Source organism: Arachis ipaensis, chromosome B07 (genome assembly GCF_000816755.2).
Source record: "Arachis ipaensis cultivar K30076 chromosome B07, Araip1.1, whole genome shotgun sequence".
Classification (NCBI taxonomy): Eukaryota; Viridiplantae; Streptophyta; class Magnoliopsida; order Fabales; family Fabaceae; genus Arachis; species Arachis ipaensis.
Window position 1 is genome coordinate 10,487,940 of NC_029791.2, and position 25,780 is coordinate 10,513,719.

Genomic DNA, 25,780 nt, shown 5'->3' on the forward strand with positions numbered 1-25,780 from the left:
CACATATTGTATATTTTAAAATATAGGCGCCTTGTCTTTGTTCCGCTCTCATAATTCTAAACAACACCACAAAATTCAACAATTGAATATTACATCAAAGTTTTTTTAATATTAAAAAAAATTACCCATTTAAGTAACATGTTTACTGGTATATATTCCAAGTAATTGACATACTATAACAAACTGAAATAAACTTTTTTCTTTTGATTAACAAAATATTAGATAGGGAAATAATAATTGATATGATCCTTTTTTTAAGAGTTTTTTATAATTTAAACTCCTAATCTTATAAGATAAAATCATTAAAAATTCAGCCTAAATATTCCCCATTAAACTAATTCAATGATCAAAGTGCAGTAACTCAAATTTTATTAAACTTTATTTGGTCGACAGCTTTATTATATGATGGATGACATCCCGTGAGTTGATATATATGGATAATGCTTTACAAGCAGAAAAGAAAGCCTCAAAGATTGTATTCCCTGAACCTGAGCATTGCCTTTTAAAGCAAAGATTCGATAAATGTTGCTACAAATTAATGATGCATCATGCATGGAACCCCAAATTAAAGCAAAACCCTACAAATCCAGAGTTGTCATTTATATATATATTTCTTTTACACGTTCTCTCACCTTCAAATCAATCAGATGATTATTGCATGCATAAAGTTCAAATAGTTTTGGAGACCTGTATTTCGACTAGGCTTTAGCCTTTAGGACCATCTTCTGATTCCCATCTTTTTAAATTCTCCTCTTCTTATCATAGGGTAATTTAACAGGTAATGAATTCATACATAAAGTTAAGAGGGGTAACTCGTCTCTCATTATCTTCCAAATCAGATGAAATTGGGACAGGTTGACTTTAGTTTTGCCTTTTGTATGCTTTCAATTTACTCCAAGTATAGTTGAGTGCAATTCAAACACTAACTACTAGAATTTATAGATTAGGATTGTTTTGCTGACTACTATTCCAAAAACATTTGTTATTGTTTTTAAAGCAGTAAATTTTCAAGTTTGAGAGTTTCGTGTGTGTAAATATAAGGGTTAGTATCAAATGAAAATAATATCGATCTAATTAAATATTATTTTGGGAAATAATCTTTTGTTCGTATAACTTTTCAAAACAATCAACTATTGGATTAGAAGTTTATATGTTATAAATAATCTTTATTAGAAAATTTCATGTCAACTAAAAATTGATTATACTTTTTATATACTTGAAAATCAACGTAATATATTTGTAAGGCATTTAGATGCATAACCAGCCAGCATTTAGATGCATCCTCATCTTTGTAAAGCAAATTAAAGCACCATTATCATGGATAAATTAGACTAGTGAATAACATTTTGAAATATTGAAGCAGCACAGTATAAATTATGAAATCTTTATTCAACCCACATTTATCCTAAAATATCAAGAAATCACAGCATTCAACATATTTAACCATAAAAAGAAAAAAAAAAATTAAGAAGTTTAACGAAGAACAATTCTGTTTCACAGGTTAAATTCAAAGAAATAAATTATGAGATTTGCACCTAAGAGAACTAACTAACTTTGAATTAGAAACTAAAACAGAGAAGTTATGTTATAACAATTCTATATTGGTTTGGTTCAAACTTACATAATAAGGAGTTAGGACTATCTATAGTTTACAGCAGAACCAATATGTTCAATGGCATCAAAGCAGCTGCAAAATTCACATTTTATTTTTTATTTCATATAAAGAAAGAAAGAAGTGATGAACAGAGTCTTTGTTTCTATATGAAAAGGAATCTTTTTTATGTAACTGCTAGAACTTAAGAAGGAGGTGTTGGAATAAATTAATTTCAATAACCCAGATCATTCATATTAAATCACCAAAAATATAACATAATCGGAAGCGTATCTTTACTCATAAAAGTTAGAATTTGATGGAAGAATTTGGATCTTGTAATTCTTTCGATCTTCCTCAACCAAAGCCTTCTGTATTCCTAGGCGGCTGAACTGCAACTCTTTTGATGGGGAAAAAGCAACAAAGGCGGCTTTGGTATATTGGAGACCGAAACCCTGAAGGCCTATTTATATTTGAGCATGGCACCCATTAAACCCCTAAGCCCAAATAAAATAGTATCTAAAGTCCAAAAGATAATATATCTAAAATCCAAAAGATAATTATCTAAAGAACAAAAGATAATATCTTGTTTTATTCTCATTTAATTCCAAATCAAAAGTAATAATGACTTATTCAATTAGCATTTATAACAATAAATGAGATTATTATTATATAAGTCATTTAATTTGAAATAGCATAATTTGTGATTATAATTAATATATGTATTGCCCACAAATAAGTTAGGAAATTAAATAATTTCCTAACAATCTCCCACTTGGGCTATATATATATTCTTTCTTGACATAATCACATCTTATAAACTTTATGCACGCATCTGAATGCTATTTCTCTCATTACTTTAACAATCTGGTCCGTCTTATACATTAGATATGGAACTACCGCAGCTTTTATCACATTAAATGCCGTGACTAAACCACGACAATCACCATCCTAATATACTTAACGACATAGATCAAATTTGGATGAGTAATATGGAAATTACATGCCAAGTGATCTCATGCATGTCTATTTCCAGCTGGTCCAACTTTAAAACTTTATTGAGATCAAACACAATACAAATATTGCAAAATAAACATTTCATATAACATGAAATAAACTATCAACTTAATTCTGCAGAAAAATAATTCAATATCTGCCATAGGACGTATAGCATAAAATAAGCTCCCACTAAATCAAGGCACCACAAATATTCACACCCATCCGAGCAGTGTGCTCATGAAAGACTGTAGGGATCAATTCCTTGGTTAATGTGTCTACTAGCATATACTCTGTTCCTATATGTCCAATGGAAATTTGTTTTTCTTAAACTTTCTCCTTGACAACTAAGAACTTGATGTCTGTATGCTTCGATTTTGTCAAGCTCTTATTGTTATTGGAGTAATAGTATTGTTGACTTATTGTTACAAAATATCTCTAATGGCCTTTCAATGTCATCTACTATATGAAGCTCAGTGACAAAGTTTCGCAACCATATGCCATGAAATCGGAATCAGAGTACCTAATGATCTCCAAATTTTCTTATCTCCGATAAATAAGCATACAATCATTTGTTCTCTTTAAATAACGCATTACGCGTTTAACAGCTATCCAATGATCCATGTCCAGATTGCTCAAATATCTACCCAATACTCCCACTATAAATGATATATCGGGATGTGTGCAGACTTGTGCATATATTAAATTCCCTAGTGTTGATGCATAAGGTTTATCATGCATTACTGTCCTCTCAAGATCATTTTTAGGGCATTGCTTGAGACTGAACTTGTCTCCTTTAGCTACGGGTGTGTCCTTTGGTCTATAACTTTCCATGTCATGTCTACTTAAAATCTTTTCGATATAGTTCTTTTGTGATAATCCAAGAATACCTTGAGAACGATCTCTTAGTATCTCGATTTCTAATATAAAAGAGGCATCACCAAGATCTTTCATTTCGAATTTGTTCGATAGAAATTTCTTAGTTTCATGCAACAAGCCTATATCATTACTGGCAAGTAGAATGTCATCAACATATAAGACTAAAAAAAAGTATTTACTCCCACTGAACTTGCGATATACATACTCATCTATGATATTCACCTCAAAACCGTATGAGGTAATGACTTGATGAAACTTGTGATACCATTGATGGGAAGCTTGTTTGAGATCATAGATGGATTTTCTCCTTTTTTCTGTTGGATCTCATTAATGGTACTTCTTGAAGTTGTTGAGCTTGCTATATGGGTTAGGGTTGAGGAGGATTCTCATTATTTTGCCTGTACTGTAACAGTATCTTGAGCAACAACGATATTCTCATTATTCTTTTGTACCGTAATTGGATCTACAGTAGAATTCTCATTGTGCTCTTGTACTATAACGGTATCTTGAACAGTAATAGGCACAAAGACCTAATCATTGTCAGTTATAGAATCCTCATCAAAAGCAACATTCCTAATATTTCCTTCCCCCCAAACTCAACATCCTCAAGAAATATCGCATTTTTCGTTTCAAAAAATAGACATTGATGCAGGATTGTAAAACTTGTACCCCCGTGAACGCTCAGGGTAACCAACAAAGTAGCAACTATTTGTCCTTGAGTCCAATTTTCTTTCATGCGGCCTATAAGGTCGCGCCTCAGGTGGACACCCCCAAATATGCAAATGCTTTATATTGGGCCTTTTCCCAATCCAAATTTCATATGGGGTTTTGTTAACTGCTTTGCTTGGCACCCTATTAAGGATGTACACTGCGGTCTTTAAGGCTTCTCCCCATAGTGATTCAGGCAAGGAAGAATGACTAATCATACTTCTCACCATGTCTTTAATAGTTCGGTTCTTTCGCTCTGTAATACCATTCATGCTAGGTTTGCCTAGCATGGTGTATTGCGGAACAATACCACACTCCTTTAGGAAAAAGAGAAAAAGGCCTGGGATGTTGCTCACCTGAACCGTCATATCTTCCGTAGTATTTACCACCACGATCAGATTTGACAGCTTTGAAAGACTTGAAAACATCCGAGACTTGGAACTTTTCATGAATTAAATATAGATACCCGTAATGAGAGTAATCATCTATGAACGTAATAAAGTACCGTTGTCCATTCCAAGAGATAGTAGGGAATGGGCCACATATATCGGTATGTATCAATTCTAAGACATCTTTAGCTCTCTCGGCACCTAATTTCCTTTCGTTTGTCCTTTTTCCCTTTATGCACTCAATGCAGACTTTAAAGTCCGCCAAATTTAGGAGTCCAAGAATTCCATCCGACACGAGCCTCTGAATTCTCTGTTTAGAGATGTGACCTAGGCGTTTGTGCCATAATGATGCCGAATTCTCATTTAGTTTTTGTTTTGTACCCGTTTGCAGTATTTCATTATTATAGAAATTTAAGTCAATCCTATATAGATTATCCACCAAATGACCAGAGCAAATATTATTCGAATTATAAAAGAGACTGACTTTATTATTTTCGAATGAACAAAAATAACCCGATTTGTCCAAACGAGAAACAAAAATCAAATTTCGTCTAAATGACGGTACATAAAATGTCTCTAATAAATCCAAGTAAAATCCACTCGTCGAACATAATCTAAAGGTTCCTATAGCTTTGACTGCAACTATATTGCCATCTGCCACATAGATGTATCTTTTAGCATCACTTGGCAGTCGGCTCCACATGCAACTCTGCATAGTAATACTTACATGAGTAGTAGTAGTAGAATCTACCCACCAAGTATCAACAGGTGCATAACTTAAACTAGCCTCAGAACAAATGAAAGTAAGAATTATACCCCTTTTTTTACACGCTATGTGACATATTTGGTACAATCCTTCTTCATGCGTCCCACCTTCTTACAGAAGAAACAGGTTGAAACTTGATCCTGTTTCTTAGCATTTTTTTTGCTGAGAAGGCACATCCGCAGTAGTATCACGCTTTCTTTTATACTGAGAAGATGAAGCCATGTGAGCACTTTCAGTCTTATCTTGATGTAGCCTCTCTTCTTCTTGCACATAGTGAGATATAAGTTCATTTAAGGACCAAGTGTCCTTCAAAGTGTTATAACTCACTTTGAATTGCCCAAAGTGTGCAAGGAGGGAAATCAAAATGAAATGTACGAGTAAATCTTCAGACAACTCTAACTTTAGTGCTTTCAAATTTGAAACAAGATGAGACATTTTCATAATGTACTCCCTAATGTTCCCTTTACCTTTGTACCTTATGGAGACAAGTTTGCTCAAAAGATTACTTGCCTCTACCTTTTCATTCTTAGTAAAGAATTTTTCAACATCCTTTAGGAACTTTTTGGCATCTTTATCCTCAGTAATTGAGTCCCAAAACGTCTCAGAAATTGGGCGTTTCATGATCATAATGCTCATTCGATTGGATCTCTCCCACTTCTCTATTTTAACCTCATTGAGATTTTTCGGAGTGGAAGTGGGTTTCTCCTCTCGAAGAGCTATATCTAGATCCATACAACCGAGGACAATCTCCACGGTATCCTTCCAAACTTTAAAGTTTGAACCATTCAGCATAGGAATACTGCTAATTTGTGCAGAAACATTGGTAGCTAAAGCCATAGTTTCTGGATTAACAAATAAACATGCAGTAAACATTGGTTAAATAATGAGAAAAAAATCCATATTGAGATATCTAGAACAACATTAATTTTCAATCTTTGGATAGAAAAATTAACTGTAGGTGACACTCTCATTGCAGTAATCAAATATTGTCAAAATTTCTGTCACACATTAAGCCTTTCTTTGGACCGACTTAATGCGCATATGGAAACTTAAACTTCGCAACCTATTTATTACCGCATATATTTTCTATTAATTGGCCAAACAATAACCTTCCTTTGGGCCGATTATTGACCGCATAATTAATAGAAAATAAACAAAGGTGTGCAATGCTTATTATTTGGCCAAACAATAAACTTCCTTTGGGCCGATTATTGTTCGCATAAATAATAAGTATTACTTCATTCTTAATCAGTTACCCAAATATTTATTTACCATCAATATGTGTATGTAATTCGGCCAAATATATGCCTTCCTTTGGGCCGACCAATATTTGCATGAATTACATATCACCATATTCCTAATGTTTTAAATGAATCAATTTTCATAAAAGGGGCTACTTTCACAGCATAATGTTCAATTAATTTATTTCAAAACCAAATCTTTATAAAATAGATGGGTATACTAATTCAAATTGTTACTAGTTTCTTTATGTAACAATTAAATAATATTTTTTTTATTATTTAAATATTATTAATATGTACACATAATTTGGCTAAATATAAATCTCTTTTTTTTGGATCGATTAATATTCGCATAAGTGACATATACATATTAATCCTTATATCCTAAAAGTATAATCAATTAATTTTGTACTAAATTAATAGCACACATAATTAGATACGTAAAGATCAAAGTTTAGCAATACTTTACAATATTTTAAAATAAATCAATTTACTGCTTATTATATAAATTTATTTATTTATTTATTTATTTTTTGCCAAACTAAATAAAAGGCAGACCGTCTCATAAAACATATACGTGCCTCAAGGTATAACCATATATATCCTCAAAGTATAACCAAATAATGATATATATGAATGATGGACAGTATATATATACATATATATTCAAAAGCAACCAAAACGGCAATATGTTACGTTGTATATGTGGAACAATACTAAATACATATACATTAACACACACACGATAAAACTGAATATTTTCGATGATTAAATTATACATGGTTCTAATACCACTTGTTGGAATAAATTTATTTCAATAACTCAGATCATTTATATTGAATCACCAAAAAATATAACATAATCAGAAGCATACCTTTATTCATAAAAGTTAGAATTTGATGGAAGAATTTGAATCTTATGGTTCTTTCGATCTTCCTCAACCAAAGCCTTCTGTATTCCTAGGCGGCTGAACTGCAACTCTTTTAATGAGGAAAGAGCAATAAAGGCGGCTTTGATATATTGGGACCGAAACCCTGAAGACTTATTTATATTTGAGCATGACACCCATTAAACCCTTAAGCCCAAATAAAATAGTATCTAAAGTCTAAAAGATAATATATCTAAAATCCAAAAGATAATTATCTAAAGAACAAAAGATAATATCTGATTTTATTCTCATTTAATTCCAAATTAAAAGTAATAATGACTTATTCAATTAGCATTTATAACAATAAATGAGATCATCATTATATAAGTCATTTAATTTGAAATAGCATAATTTGTGATTATAATTAATATATGTATTGCCAAAAAATAAGTTAGGAAATTAAATAATTTCCTAACAGGAGGTTGAATCAAATTGAAATCAGAGGTGAATTTTTTTTGTTCTGTTTTTTTGTGGAAGTTAATTATGCAGGAGATTTTTTCATTTTATTTCTAAAACTAGAAAGAAACAAAGAGAGGAACAAGAGAATGAGACCATCATGTATCTTTCAAGTGCCATGAAATCTACATCCAGATCAATCTTCACCACAATTATGGTGAAATTTTCACTATAATCAATCAAATTACATACACAAATACCAATGAATTACAAACTTAATTCATCTAGTATTAAATTCTAATCTTATACCCAAGCTTAACTACCACCAAGTGCTATCCCAACTTGGCAAGGAGAACTAAACCTTAGTTCAACAAAACTAAATTACATAGAAACATTTTTTTTGGCTTTTTCATGCATCTCTCTTACCTTTTCGCTCATGACTTTTCATATTTTCAACTCACAATCATAAGTTTTTTTCTCAAATACAGAAAGATGACATTAGATAGCCATAACAAAAAAAAAATATTAAATGAAGCACAAATTGAAGGAAAAAAATTTCAGTTCAAGTATTTTGAGATGATACTCTTGTATCACTCTGTTTTTCTTAACTTTAATTGATGTTGTGAGGTCAGTTTTATAGGATGGAGCTTGCCCTTTAAATTTCAACACTTCCTCTTCTAGTTCCTTTCTTGATTCTTCCCATTGAAGCTGTTTCCATTGGCATGCAATGCTTTTTTCATTCTACTCTACTAACTCTGCTTGTTTGAAGAGCTGCCCTACCACCTCTACTGTCTTCTTTGGTATGCATAGGCATAGCATTTCCATTTTTGAGCCATTCCAACTATTAAGGATAAGGGGTAATAGTGTACAATAGCAGTATGTAAACTGCACATTGCTGTCTTTCTTGATTAGTCACTATTGTCTTTCTTGATAAGTCTTGAGTTTCAATAGTCACTAGCCATATATATATATATAGCAAATTTGACTTAGTAAGTGTGTGTAATTTTGAAATGAAATTATGCTTGATTACTCTCATTACAAGTCTTTGTCTCTGTTTTAATTTTTCTTTTCCATTCAAACATATCACTGCTCTTTCTCATAGAGCTGAGCTTACTGTTCTTTCTTATATTCTCTAAATCTTTTATGGTATCAAGAGCCTATTGCTTAATTTCAACTCCACAATGAAAATCATCCTTTCTGATTCAACAAAGAAGACATTCTCCCCAATTGCTAAAAAACTAAACTACATGGAGGTACCTTGCAATTCTCACTATTAAAAGTTTTGGTCTTGAAAGTCATCTTGACCCCTCCAAGATTCCTGAACAGTTTACAACTGATGCTACCAATAAAATGGTAACAGAATCCAAAGAATACAAAACCTGGCGCCAGAGAGATAGAACCCTCACAACACGGCTCGTTGCTTTCATGACTAATTGCTTCAAGAACAAAGTGATTCACATCTTAAGATTTTTTGAAGTATGGGCGGAGATTGATGATTACTTTCAGGCAACCTCCGCTGCTCGTGTTCAAAGTCTCAAGAGCCAATTGAAATCGTGCAAGAAAATAGGTTCCGCTGCTGATTACTTGTCCAAAATTAGAAGAATTGTTGACGCTCTATTTGCTATGGGATATGAAGTGCCAGAAGATGATTATCTTCAGGCTATTATTGAGGGTCTTTCTGAAAAATATACAATGTATATTTTTTTCGTAACAGCAAAGAGAGGGTCTTTTAGGATTGTAGAGGTTGAAGCATTTTTGCTTTCCCATGAAAAAATGCTTGAACGCTTCAAGAAACCAACCTCTGGCATGCCTGTAGCCCATTATGTGCAAAACCTTTCTCAGAATTTTGATCCCAACAGGGGTAATGTTTTTAGAAGAGGACGTGGAGGTAGAAATAGTAGAGGAGAAGGTAGATTTGGATACAACAACAATAACACAAGAATGCGGTGTCAACTGTGTGGAAGGATGGGTCATGTGGTATGGAACTGCTATCATAGGTTTGATCAGTCTTTCAACCCTAATTCTGGAAACCGTACCTCATCTTCTCAGCCTCCCTACCTTAATGCTTAACCTCCACCACCCCGTTCAAGTTTCCATCAACCAACTGAATATCTCACAGGCTCTTCTTCCTCTATATGTGATACTGCCTGGCTTGCAGATTCGGGTGCGAACCATCACTTGACCCCCGATCCGTCCAATTTGCTAACTTCCACTACGAGCATCCGATCAAGTGTATGTAGGTAATGGGTCAGGTATTGCCATTCAAAACTATGGTTCTTCAATTTTGCATGATCCATATGCTAATGTTACTTTTCAATTACAAAATTTATTCCATGTATCTCAAATTTTTCAAAATTTACTCCAGATTTGCAGCTGATAATGGTGTCTTTTTTTAATTCTGGCCTGATTTCTGCTTTATTCGTGATCAGGCTACTAGGGATTTTCTCCTACAGGGCATAGCTAGGAATGGGATCTATTCCTTTCACAATCTCAGAGTTCCTAGGCATGCTTCTGAGAAATCTGCTTTGTCTTACAACTCTACCTATTCTCATAAACTTTTTAGTAATAATCATCCTTCTATTTCAATACAATGTAAGTCAGATAAGATTAGCAATCAAGAAACCAATCCCCCTAATTTTCGTGCTTTTAACAGTTCCTGTAATTAGAATAGTAATAATACAATCTTGTGGCATAAAAGACTTGGCCACTGTGAAATGAAAACAATTCATATAGTAATGAATCAGTATTTTATTCCTATCTCTAATTCTGGATCATCTTTACAATATATATGTGAAATTTGTCCATTGGCTAAAATCCATAGACTTCACTTTAATGAAACTCAAACTACATATCATCAACCATTAGAATGTGTTTTTGCTGATCTTTGGGGACCTGTCCTGGTTAATTCCAGAAATGGATTTAGATACTATGCATGCTTTGTTGATGGTTTTTCTAAATTTACAATTATCTTCTTGCTTGATTATAAATCTCAATTATTACTAGCTTTTCAAAACTATAAAAGACTTATGAAAAAACAGACAGGACACCAGATTAAGGCTTTACAAACTGATAAAGGAGGTGGATTTTTATCTACAACATTTAATTTTTTTAACACTTAGGGCATTCACCATAAACAATCGTGTCCTTACACACATCACCAACAAAAAAATGTGGAAAGGAAACACAAACATATCACAGAAATGGGGCTGTCCCTTCTTGTTTCTATATCTCTTTCCTTCCAATTTTGAAAAGATGCATTTATTACCTCTGTCTATATCATAAATAGATTGCCTACACAGGTTTTAGACAATAAGAGTCCTTATGAAATTCTATTCATCATAAATCAGACTTTGCCTTCTTAAAATTTTTTGGATGTGCTTACTTTCCTTATTTAAAATCTTATAATAGACATAAATTTGATTATAAGTTTGACTTATGCCTCTTTTTTGGATATGATTCTACCCACAAAGGTTACAAATGTATGAATAAGAATGGTAAAATATATCTTGCAAGACATGTAACTTTTATTGAGAATTTGTTTCCTTATCAATCTATGTTGTGATTCCTCAATCCAATCTACTGTAAAGACTGTTGCAGATATTGCAGAATTGATTAAAGTTGTGATTGATCATCCTTTATCACTTTCACTCTCTACACAGCCACCTTGTTTTCCAACTTCTCCTCTTATATTGGCATTACCTGATCCTTCCACTACTCTTGCTTAGCCTGCCCCTCGACCCTTACCAACTCAAACTCCATCACACCATCCCACACCCATTTTTATTACTGACCCTGAGACAAATTTACCTCCCATTACACCTTTAAATACTCATTCTATGATCACCAGATCAAAAGCAGACATCCATAAACCTAAGGCATTTGTCACACAAACCACTGACCTTATACACCATACTTTAACTATTGTCAATCAAGCCCTTAACTGTTCACATTGAAAAAAAGCAATGGATGCAAAGATACAAATATCACAGCAGTGTCAAATCTGGATTCTCACTGAACCACCATAAAACTCAACCATTATAGGAAGCAAATGAGTCTTTGCTATAAAAAAGAATCAAAATAGGGAGATACTACTAGGTAAAGATTTTCATCAAAAGGAGGGGATAGACTACGAGCAAATCTATTCCCTAGTTACTAGACCAATCACAGTGAGAGTCATTCTAACTATTGCAATTTTCTTAGGCTGGCCATTAAGACAATTTAACTTTGATAATATTTTTTGAATGGCAGATTAGAAGAGAATATTTTTATGGCCCAACCACAAGGATATGTTAGTACCAATAGTCATTTAGTTTACAAACTAAATAAAGCAATCTATGGCTTGAAACAAGCTCCTAGAGCGGAGCTTGATTCAAGACATTAGAAGACACATTGTTCCAATTTGGTTTTAAGAATACAAAATCAGACATTTCATTATTCATCAAACATAATCAGTCTCATATAATCTATTTATTAGTATATGTGGATGACATTATTGTAACAGACAATAATTCAAAAGAAATTGAACTATTGATATCTCAATTGAACAGAATTTTTTCACTGAAAGATCTTGGATCTTGGAACTACTTAGGCTTAGAGGCAACTTATCTCCCTCATGGTGACATGATGCACTCTCAAGCCATATACACAAGGGAGTTGCTTCTAAAGGCAGAAATGCATAATTCTAAACCATTACCTACACCAATGGCTACAGATGTCAAACTCTTCTCCAATGATTCAGAACCGTTTAAAAATCCAACACAATATAGGTCTATAGTGGGTGCACTGCAGTATCTCACTATGACAAAGCCTGATATCACATTTGCTGTTAATCATGTGTCCCAATTTGTGCACGGTCCAACTTTGCTACATTGGAAAAGTGTAAAAAGAATCCTCAGATACTTGCAAGGTACGTTGGATCATGGGATTGTGTTCACGAAAGCCGCTGATCTTCGAATTTTCTCGTTTGCAGTTGCAGATTGGGGAGGGGATTTGGAGGATAGAAAGTCTATCTCTGGATTCTGTGTATATCTTGGGAACAACCCTATATCTTGGAAGAGCAACAAACAAACTAAAGTGAGTAGAAGTAGCATGGAGGCAAAATACAAGGCTATGTTTGCATATAATACAAAAAAAATTATTACTCATTAGTTAGTTGAAAAATTTATAAGGAGTATAATTTAAATTGAATAATATAATGTCAAATTGTTCTTTTTTTTTTTTGGGTGATTGAAGGGGTCTAAGCCCAAAAAAAGAAAAACAAAAGGACAAAATTAAAAGGGGGTTGCAGGACATTAACAATAGTCAGAATCTTCTCTTGTACATCATCAAAGTACATCAAAGTGAGTTCTTTAGGTAGAGAGTCTAAAAATCTGAAAACACATTTCTTCCTTATGGCTTCTTTTGCCAACCAATCAGCCAACCGATTAGCTTCTCTAATGATATATTTGAAGACTAATTCCCACGATCTCCTCCTAAAATTAGCAACCTCCATTACCGCCTCACTGTGGTGTTCATCATTGTGGATACAATTGTTGATTATGTCCACAATTTCTATTGAATCAACATCAACCTCTAGTCTCCTCATTCCCAAATCTGCGACCATGCGTAACCCATGGATTACACCCCAGAGCTCTGGCTCTACTGGAGAATAGTCACCTAGACATGCCATGAAGCCTCCAACCCATTCTCCATTGCTGGTCCACAGTCAACTTCCACATCTACTTTTCTTATTTTGATGGTGAGCAGATCCATTAGTGTTCAACTTAACCCAACTAGCTGGAGGTGACTGCCAAATTGAAATATATTTTTTGGGTGTTTTGGGCTCTGCAAAGAGGTAAGTCTTCTCAAAGGCTTTCTTAAAATTAGTTATGCTTTCTGTAATAATCTGAATAGCATTAATTGGTCTGTTATAGCTAGGATTATGCACTTCCATGTTCCTCCACCCCCATAACCACCAGCATCTTACCATAAAAACATCTCTCCATTCAAACTGATTGTTTCTCCCCATTTCTTGTGATAGGTTTAGCTTTATCCACTCTTCAAGAGTTGTGGTCATGAATCTCATAACAATGCTGGACTGAATTAACTTACCCCAAACTGTAGCAGCTTGTGGACAATCCCTCAGGGCATGGAGGATGGTTTCTTCCAATTGGGAGCACTTGTGGTAGAAGGGCGTTGTGTTCATCATTTTGGCCTTCCTCTTTGCAGTTAGCAATCTTCCATGAGACAATTTTCAGGTAAATGTATAGACTCTTTCTGATCCTTTCCAATGCCATATTGACTGCCAAACTTTGTTTACTTCTGTGTTATGTTTGGTTAAAATTTTGTATGCTGATGCTACTGTAAAAATTTTATGTCGTATGATTCCAACTCATTATGTCCCTTCCGTTATGCATCTGGGGTGGGTTTAGTGGTGCAAAATTTATAACCCACAAACTAACCGACAAATGCACCGGGTCGTACCAAGTAATACCTCAGGTGAGTGAGGGTTGATCCCACGAGGATTGATGGACTAAGCAACAATGGTTGATTAATTTACTTAGTTAGACAAGCAGAAAATAGTGTTTGAAGGTTCAAATGCATTAAACAGTGAATTCGAGAATTAAACAAGCAAGCAATAAATTAGTTGTGAATAATATATGGAGAAACAGTTAAGGCTTCAGAGTTATCTATTTTTCGGATTGACTTTTCTTGCTAACTATTTTAATCATGCAAGATTTAATTCATGGCAAACTCTATGTGACTAGACCCTAATTCCTTAGACTTTTCTAGTCTCCTCTAATTCTCATCAACCGCCAATTCCTTGGTTAATTGATTCCAATTAGAGGGTGAAATTCAATTCTAGTTTATATGCTACAAAAATCCTAATTATCCAAATATAAGAGTATTATATGTCACGTATCCCGTTAAATCCAGATAATTAGAATTTAGGAGAAATTATTTTCAAGCTGTTGTTCAAGTAAAGAGCTTTTCCAAGTTATACAAGAACTCAATTAGAAAGAGAGTCATACTTCCGTTCCACCCAAATTCATAAGATAAAGAACGAAAATAATTCTTAAATTATAAATCAGTACATGAATTAAAATAGAAAAATAATAGAATCATCCATACAAATAGACAAAGCTCCTAACCTTAACAGTGGAGGTTTAGTTGCCCATGGTTTAGAGTAGAAACTAGGATTCTCTTAATTGAGAATTTGGAATGAGATGGAATGGAATAATCCCTAGAAGAGAAGTTTCTTTTCTCTTTTATATCTAATCCTAATTAATTTAAAATCTAATTTTTAAAAGTAAAATAATATCTTTTCTTATTTTAAAAATAAAATTTAAATTTAAATCAGAATTAATTAAATAATCCGTGCCTTGTAATGTGGGGACCACTTGGCTTCACTGGATCCACGCCTAACTTGAGAAATCTCAAGTTAGGTGCAGCCTTGGCAGAGTTGATAGAAGAGAAGAATGAACTATTATATATCGTTGGAAAGCTCTGGAAGTTAGCTTTTCAACACCACTGGAATCACGTCCATTGGACCTCTGTAGCTCAATTTATTCAGGTTTGAGTGCAGAGAGGTTAGGGTTGACAGCATTATTCGCCTTCTTCTATTTTTCTGCAGAAACTCCATCAAATCCGGCCAAATGCTACCTAAAATAAACAGAATTGTACACGACTTAAAGTAGCATCCATAGTGGCTAAAAGATAATTAATTCTTGATTAAACTCTACAAATTAAATGCAAATTCACTAGGAAAAGGTAGGAAAGATGCTCACGCATCACAACACCAAACTTGAATTGTTGCTTGTCCTCAAGCAACCAAAATTAGTACATGATTAAGATGTGAATTTGCATGAGAGGTGAGAGTTTAGTTATGCTCATGTCTATTCTTAAAGTGGGGTTTATTCATTGTAATTCTGAACAGTTTTGGCATCTCACTCTCCTTTGAATCAGAGGAATGTCACTGTCATTCAGAATTAGAATCCGGATTATATTATGAATTCTCTGATCTTTATACTTCAGTTTAAGCCTTGAACACAACAAATTACCTTTAATTCTCTTTTCTTTGGTGCTTTGCACCTTGAGCCTAGCCGTGAGTTTAAATGTTTTGTCTCAAGCTTTACTGACACAAAACACCACAAGCACTTAACTGGGGAACTCCCTTTAAGTTCTGATTTTTCTTTCAGTTATTCCCAGACAGTGGTGCTCAAAGCCTTGGGCATACTCTGCTAAATACATTTGGCCTCGACTCTAAATATTCTGTCTCAAAGATTACTTGACACAAGAACACCACAAGCATATGACTAAGGAAACAACTCTTTGAGTTTTTAATCATGTCTGACCTCCTTAGTCATTGATGCTCAGAGCCTTGGACCTTGCTTTTATTTTTCTTTTGCTGTTTCTTTTGCTTTAAGGATTAAGCTTTTGTTTAATTCAGAAAATTCATAATAGTTCTCTAAATTCCTATTCCTTATGCACCAACATCCCTTGATTCAAATTCAACTATGCACTGTTCATATCATGCATTCAGAATCACAAATAATACTACCACATTTAAGTAAATAAGACTACTCTTAAATATAAACTCAATTTCTCATGCAATACATCACTTCTTTTTCTTTTGAATTTAAGCTCAGTGAGCAATACACGAGACAATTTTTTTTTTTTTTTTACTAAAATCAAATAACTGAATGAATCTCAATCTAAGAACTGAAAGTACTAAAGATCATGCAGGCAATCAAAGCAACAGAAAACAGAAGACAACAAATAAGAACGGAAGAGAAATAAAATGAAAGGAACTCAACCACCTCAGTTATGCTGATGACCATCTCATTCCTCCATGAAGAACATTCATCTCCCTTTGGTGCTATTAAAATAAACAGAAAAGGCCAAAAGCGAAGCGACAACACCAAACTTAAAAGTTTGCTTGTCCTCAAGCAAAGAAAATCTGAAAACAGAGTGTCAAAAATTCTTCTTAATTGCTCCTGTTCCTGTTCTAATCATTCTGCATGACCAAAACACATGTAAAATAAAAAAAATTCTAAAAAAAATTAGATAAAGTAATTTAAAACCAAAACTAAAATAACTATAATGCTAAAATCAAAATAACTATAAAATTAAAACCAAAGCAACTGCAAAACCAAGGATATTAGTAGTTGGGTTGCCTTCCAACAAGCGCTTCTTTAATGTCACTAGCTTGACACTTGATTGTTGAATTTTCTTCCTCTTCTTCCAGTTGGTTAAAAGAAATATCTCCAAGGGGGGAGAGGTGAAAATTAGTGCCCCCTGATATAAATTTCTCCTAACAAGTTTTCTTTTATTGTGATTAGCTTGATTCACCTTGCTTGTTGGTGTAGAGGTTGGATTGTTTTTTTCTGACATTCTCTTTTTTATGGATATTTTCTTCTGTTTCTTGGTCACAATCTCCTTTTTAGTGCTTTCCTTGGTTGTCTTCACTTCTTTGATTTTAAAATTTGGGTGTTGTATGATGGTTAGAGTGTACCCTTCATCAAGAACTTCTTGAATTGGTGGTTCAATAAACTCACCCTCTATGCCACTCTCTGCTTCATTGGAGTGTAGATTCCTATAATTGTTTTCATCCTTTACAACCTCCTTTGTTTGTGCATCTTCCTTCTTTGTTGGTACATCTTCCTCCTTTGTTTTTGCATCTTCCTCTTCTTCCATGTGTGAGGGTGGAAAGTTCTCTAATTCACTGGAGTATGAACTCTTTTGATTGATTTTCTCACTTTCTTCTATAAGATCTTGCATTATATCTCTTGGGAAGGAATTTGCTTGTTCCTCTTCCTGGAACTTGATAATCAACTGCACATATTTCTCTACATTTTTGACACTCGTCTTTATATCATGTATGAATTCTTACATGAGAATCTTAAGATCTGATGGTTCTTGATATGAATAAGGAGATGGTGGCTCTTGATATGAATAAGAAGGAGATGATGATATCTTGATAAGAGTAAAAAGAGGATGGTTCTTGGTATGAATAGTGAGATGGTGGCACTTGCTATGGGTAGAAAGAGGATGGTTCTTGGTATGTATATGGAGATAGTGGTTCTTGATATAAATAAGGAGGTGGTGGTTCTTGGTATGAATAGGGAGATAGTGGCTCTTGATAGTTGGAACATGGAGCCCTGAAGTTTCTTTGGTTTTGACTTTGGCAACCAAAATTCGGGTAGTTCCCCCATCCACAATAATGAGAATCACTCATTGGGTGTGAGTAGTAACCCATGTAATCTCTCTCCATTATTTTTTCTTAGCATAAAACACCAAAAAGAATTAAACGCACCATGTGGTAAACAGGAAAGTAAAGAAGAAAGAACATAATTTTTTTTTGAAAAAAAATAAAATAAAAAATAATAAAAATAAAAGAAGAATTCAAAAATAAATAAAAAGAGGTCAACTAAAAAATTCAAAAATTAAACAAAGAAAAATTAAGAAAAAAATATTAGTACTAATTTATTTATTTATTTATGATTTTTTTAATTATTTTTTTATTATTATTTTTTTATTTAAAACTAACTAATAAAAGAAAAGAAACAGAAAACGAAACAGGGGAGGGGGATGAAGAACGGAAAAGAAGAAAAAAATTAAGAAGAAAACAAAACGAAAAGAAAAAAAAAATAAATGAAAAATAAGAATTAATAATACTAAAATAAAATTAATTAAAAGTAAATTTATCTAATCTAAGCAATCAAACAATGAGCAGTTGTCAATCACAATCAATCCCCGGCAACGGCGCCAAAAATTTAGTGCGAAATTTACAACACACAAACTAACTGGCAAGTGTATCGGGTCGTACCAAGTAATACCTCAAGTGAGTGAGGGTCGATCCCACGAGGATTGATGGACTAAGCAACAATGGTTGATTAATTTACTTAGTTAGACAAGTAGAAAATAATGTTTAAAAGTTCAAACGCATTAAACAGTGAATTAGAGAATTAAACAAGCAAGCAATAAATTAGTTGTGAACAATATATGGAGAAACAGTTAAGGCTTCAGAATTATCTATTTTCCGGATTGACTTTTCTTGCTAACTATTTTAATCATGCAAGATTTAATTCATGGCAAACTCTATGTGACTAGACCCTAATTCCTTAGACTTTTCTAGTCTCCTCTAATTCTCATCAACCGCCAATTCCTTGGTTAATTGATTCCAATTAGAGGGTGAAATTCAATTCTAGTTTATATGCCACAGAAATCCTAATTATCCAAATATAAGAGGATTATATGTCACATATCCCGTTAAATCCAGATAATTAGAATTTAGGAGAAATTGTTTTCAAACTGTTGTTCAAGTAAAGAGCTTTTCCAAGTTATATAAGAACTCAATTAGAAAGAGGGTCATACTTCCGTTCCACCCAAATTCATAAGATAAAGAACGAAAATAATTCTTAAATTATAAATCAGTACATGAATTAAAATAGAAAAATAATAGAATCAATCCATACAAATAGACAGAGCTCCTAACCTTAACAGTGGATGTTTAGTTGCTCATGGTTCAGAGTGGAAACTAGGATTCTCTTAACTGAGAATTTGGAATGAGATGGAATGGAATAATCCCTAGAAGAGAAATTTCTTTTCTCTTTTATATTTAATCCTAATTAATTTAAAATCTAATTTCTAAAATTAAAATAATATCTTTTCCTATTTTAAAAATAAAATTTAAATTTAAATCAGAATTAATTAAATAATCCGCGCCTTGTAACGTGGGGACCACTTGGTTTCACTGGATCCACGCCTAACTTGAGAAATCTCAAGTTAGGCGCAGCCTTGGCAGAGTTGATGGAAAAGAAGTATGGACTATTATATATCGTTGGAAAGCTCTAGAAGTTAGCTTTCCAATGCTACTGAAATCACATCTATTGGACCTTTGTAACTCGATTTATTCAGGTTTGAGTGCAGAGAGGTCAGAGTTGACAGCAATATTCGCCTTCTTCTCTTTTTTTGCAGAAACTCCATCAAATCCAGCCAAATGCTACCTAAAATAAATAGAATTGTATACGACTCAAAGTAGCATCCATAGTGGCTAAAAGATAATTAATTCTTTATTAAACTCTACAAATTAAATGCAAATTTCTTAGGAAAAGGTAGGAAAGATGCTCACGCATCATTTAGCAACTTTATTTGTTCTATGGTGCTATCTTTAAGAAATGGCTCCATGATCTCCATGTTCCACTCTCCTCTCGCATTCACTTAATCCTTAACTTTGGCCATTTCTAGCTCCTTCGGAACCTGATTAATAGTTTCATTAATAAGATTTTTTGATTTAGCAATCCTGGAATCCTTCCAGAAGAAAGTCCTCTCCCCATCCCCAATCCAACTACAATTGTCTCTCATTAAGGGCCAAATCCTCATCAAGTCTTTTCAGGTTTGAGAGAAATTTCCACTCTTCTTTATCTCTATTAAGCCGTTTTTTGTGCCTTCATTACTATGTGTAATTATTCTTACCCACAGCGCCCTGACTCTACCATTAGGTGCCAAAGAACCTTCATCATAAAGGCGATATTCATTTCCTGCAGCTTCTTAAATCCAAGCCCACCTTGCGCCTTTGGTAAACATAGGGTTTTCCAAGCAACATGATGCATGCGCCTTTGCTGTTGGCAACTCCCCCAAATAAATTTTCTCTGTGCTTTCTCTAATTCATTACAGATACCTTTAGGTAAAATTGAGTGCTGCATCTCATAATTCGTTAAGGGGTTTAGAACCGCTTTGGCTAGTGTTGTTCTCCCAACTAAGGAGAGGCACTGACTTTTCCATCCTTTTAGCTTTCCCTGAACCCTTAGCAAAACATGCTTAAATTTCTATTTTCCTTTGTGATGATTAGAGATCATTGCACCAAGGTACTTTTCCAAGTATTGATTTTCTTGAAAATGGCATATATTTTTTATTTCCCTCCTGACCTCATTCCTTACATTGGCTGAGAAGATCATACCAGTTTTTGCATTACTAACCTTCAGCCCTGACGCATCACAGAATTTGTTCATGATTTTCAAAACAGTAAAAATCTGTTCAGTGTTCGCCTCCGCAAAGAGAAGGAGGTCATCTACGAAGAGTATGTGAGAGATAACTAGTCCTTTTTTCTCCGCTGTTATAGGAACCCACTTTTCTTCAGATACATATTCTTCAATCAACTGTGATAGCTTGTCCATAACGATAACAAACAAATGGGGGGAGATTGGATCTCCCTGTTGGAGACCCCTTGTGGGTACAAATTCTTCAGTTTTTTCCCCATTCCAGAGGAGGTTGTAGGATATTGATGTAACACATTCCATCGTAATATCCACCAACTTGTCCGGGAGGTTTAACTCTTGAAGGCATGACTTCAAAAAAGACCATCGAACCTTGTCGTAGGCTTTCTCAAAATCAAAATTGATAGCCATGAACCCCTTTTTTCCTTTACACTTTTTCATAATATGGGTTAGCTCCTTCGCAATTAGAATATTGTCCAGTATCTTCCTTTTCAGAACAAAACTTGATTGCTGAGGGGCTATTCTATCTATGAGCGCAAGTTTAATCCTTTCCACAATAATCTTGGAGATCCCCTTATAACTTACATTACATAAGGAGATTGGTTGAAACTGGGATATAAATTCACTGGTTAGGACCTTCGGGATAAGAGTAATTAAGGAGCTATTGAGGTTCTTGATTAACTCAGGTTCTTTCCAACACATCTCCACCTGGTTGAATATATTCATTTTCACGCAATCCCACTGATCTTTGTAGAAAGTTGTTGGGAATCCGTCTGCTCCCGGCGCTTTCAAAGAACCAATATTGAAGTAGGCTCTTTTGATCTCTTCATGGGTGGGCAGTGAATCCATGTTATTCTTTATGTCTTCTTGTAGAGGAGGGTAGGAGTTATGCATAGAGAGTGGTTGTGTAACAATAACTTCCTCTTTGTACAATCTCTTATAAAACTGATAAACCCCATTTTAGGGTTTATCTTATACTTAATTTAGGGAGATTTTATCACCTTTTCTCACATTTATTCAATAAAATAGCATAGTTTCATGATTTTCTCCTAATTTGTGCTTAAGTGTGAAAACATGCTTTTTAGGCCCTTAATTGCTAATTTTAATTCACCTTTGATTCCACTAGATTCCTTGATGTGTTTGCTAAGTGAATTCAGGTTGAAAAGGCTAGGAATGGATCAAAGGAGTGAAGAGAAAAGCATACAAAGTGGAGAATTCATGGAAAATCAAGGATTTGGAGATTTGGCATCGACGCGCACGTGTGGCTTGCGCGCACGCATGGATGCATGATTCTGGAATTGGCGCAAAGTGTTGGCGCATACGCGTGAATTTGAAGTCGCATGGCGACACGTACGCGTACATGACTCGTACGCGTGGCTCGAATATCTCATCGACGCGTACGCTTGACTCACGCGTACGCGTGACGCGCAGCACGTGACTTCATTAAAGTGAAAACGCTGGGGCGATTTCTGGACTTCCCAGGCCCAAATCCAACTCAGTTTCTGAGTCTATTACATGCAGAAATCAAGATGAGTCAAGGGGGGAAGCACATAGTTGAGTTTTCATCATGCTTTAGTTAGTTTCTAGAGAGAGAAGCCCTTTCTTCTCTCTAGAATTAGGTTAGATATAGATTAGAATTTCTTAGATCTTGGTTTCATTCATGCTTTGATTTACTTTTCCTCTCTAATTTCTTGTTCTTCTACCTTTGCTTCTCTAGTTTAATATTTTACTTCTTGTAATTGTTTACCTTGTTGTTGATGCACTCTTGTTCCTTCTATTTTTCTTTTAATGCAATTTATGTTTGATTTCCTTTATTGTTGATTTGAGTTGTTGTTGTTAATTCCTTGCAATTAGTAGTTGTAGATTTATATTTCTTGCAATCTTGTTTTATTTTTCTTTTGTACCTTCCAAGTGTTTGACAAAATGCTTAGAAGGATGTTAGAGTAAATTTTTGTGTTCTTGACTTGGGATGGTAACTTAGGTGAAATTGAGTTGCTAATGTCCAAGTCTTGATAATTGGTGTCCATTGACTTTAGCTTTCCCTAAATTAATTATTGAGAAAGTTAGGACTTATGGATTAGGATTGGTGTAGCTCATTTGACTTTCCTTTACTTGTTAGAGGATGACTTAATGGGATTAATCCTTGCAATTATCATGTTGTGGTTAGTAACAAGGATATAGATCCTTAACCATCAACCCTTGCCAAGACCTTTTATCATTTGAGTTTCTTTTACTTTCTTGTCATTTACCTTTCATGCCTCTTATCAACACCCCAAAATATTCACTTCATAGCCAATAACAAGAACACTTCCCTGCAATTCCTTGAGAGACGACTCGAGGTTTAAATACTTCGGTTTATTTTTTATTGGGGTTTGTACTTGTAACAAACAAAATTTTTGATTGAGGAATTGTTTGTTGGTTTAGAACTATACTTGCAACGAGATTTTATTAGTGAAATTCTTTACCGACACACAATTTTCTCTTCATAAAAAACATAACTACAAAGCTGGCCAAGGTCTCAGGGTCCTCCATCCATTCTCCTTCTCCATTTCTCAGCTTCAAAACTCTATTCTTTCTTCTCCTTATGATTATTTTTGTATGATAGTATCTTGTGTTCCGATCACCCTCAACTATCCATTTCTCTCGAAAATTTTGCAACCAGAGGGCTTCTTCTCTATCAAGCAGCTCCTCCAGCTCATCGTTGAGTTGCTTTTCAAGTTTCTCAAGATATGTATTTTTTGAGTGTTTTTGGGCTCTCTGTATTTCTCCTAGTCTGTTAAGGAGTTTTCTCTTCTGCCGTCCCACATGCCCGAAAATATCTTTGTTCCACTGCTTTAGTTCATTCATGAACATTAAAAGGGCTTGGTTGAGGTTAGCTCCTTTATCCCATTTCTGTCTTACAAACTCCTTATACTCAGGGTGCAACTTTCACATTACTTCGAATCTGAAAGGTCTATCTCTACCTTTCTAGTTTTGAGGTTCAAGAGTAATAAGAAGCGGGTGGTGGTCAGAGTTGGTACGTGTTAGCACATCAACTCTAGCCTCACCAAATCTCATTCTCCAATCGACATTAGCTAAGGTTCTATCCAGCCGCTTAAACACCCTTTCTCTTCCATCCCACAATGGCCCCCTCCAAGTAAATCTGGTTCCTACATACCCCAGATCAATTAATGAGCAAGCATTCATCGATTCCTTAAACCTCTGACAAGCTCTGACATCTGTTCTACCACCTCCTTTTTTCTCCATCGGACAAGCAATTTCATTGAAGTCCCCCCACCATCATCCACTCTTTGTTCTCCCCATTAGATAGTCTTTTCAGTTTTGGCCATAAAGTTCTTCTATTTGTCTCTTGAGGGCTCGAATAGATAGTAGTGAGGATCCAACTCCTCTTATTGGGGAAGGTCACCTCCATATGAATAAATTGTGTATGAGATTTTAAAACTGTGATGAGAATATTTAGATCTTTCCATAGCACCCAAATTCTCCCCCGCTAAACCCATTAGCCTCTTCTATAACACTATAGTCAAAACCAAATCTATTAATAGCCCTTCTTGCTTGTTCATCACTGTATCTAGTCTCATATAAGATGACTATATCAGGTTTGTAAATACGTATAAATTCATTGAGAGAGCGAGAAAATGCCTGACTCGCAGCACCTCTATAGTTCCATGAAAACACAATCATAATTAACAGTTATAAGGAAGGCACCAAAAACTTACTGCCTCCAGTAGCATCTCATCCGCCGTTTCCATCATCTCTGCTTCAAATTGGAGAGCTGCTTCCACCATAATTTCTGAATCAATAGAGTATGGATCAGGTGGGTCTGGAAGGAGTCCATGATCAGAACTATGGGTTACATTTTGAGTGGTCTGGGTGGGGTTATCACTAGATTGGGGACTGATTTGTTGTTTGTTATGGGCATTTGGGTTGGCTTAGAAGAGAGCTGGGTTGTATGGGCCTTGTATGGTTTCATTATTCTTTACATGGTTTGAGGAGCTTGCTGTTTTTTTTTTTGGTTTTTTGGGCTTGTTGGACTTCTGAACATTTGGTTTCTAGGACTTATCTTATTATTGGAGCCATGGATTGTAGGCTGGGTAGCAATGCTAGGTGGTTGGGACGTTGTTTTAGGCCTTGGATTATCATTCTTTTGTTGCAGATGATTGGCTTCAGAGTTTTCGAAATTCTCCTTGCAAACCTAGTACCTGCTGTCTTTTGCACCTCAATTTACTGACTGCAGTAACTTACAGTTGTGAAAAAAAACTTTTAGAATAATGTCCTCCTTATTATTAAGCCATTTTACTTTTTTTAAAATAATGTCTGAGCCCAGGTTCGAACCGGGGTTCTCTAGTGTGTGAGACTAGCGTGATAACCAACTACACCACCCAGACCACATTTCTTTGTTCTAACTATGAGCATTGGAAACTCTCTTTTTTAGCTCATAGGTTCTAATTTGTTGCTCATTACCATGTGACGGATTGAAACTTTGAAATTGTTAAAACAATATGACTTTGGACTAAGAAGAAAATAATGAGCCTCCATCACTTAACACACACATTACACCAATTTAGACTTTTAACTCAATAAATATTTGTCATCATATATAAACCCATAATCAGAGTTTGTTGAAGAAAGAAAGAGTCCCTTCTAAGTGGTGGTGGGATAATGGTGACATAAATTGTTGAAAAGAATAAGGGTGGATCAATGCACGTGGTACTTCCATCTTTATTTGTTGCAGTAGCGAGTTGCTTGGATTCTTTCGACATGAATGTGGTAGTGCTTGATTACCGAATAGTTTGGAAGACTGGAAAAATTACATTCTAATATTCTACATGTGCTGGGAAAAACTTGTCGTAATGATTAACATGATAAAAATATATTATATTTACATTAAGATTATGATATAATAATA

General features: G+C 34.4%; 1 non-coding gene across 1 annotated transcript; it reads right to left on the reverse strand.

Moving 5' to 3' along the window:
• Positions 25,186 to 25,259, reverse strand: TRNAV-CAC. The gene has a single exon. It is a non-coding gene; the product is annotated as a tRNA-Val (tRNA).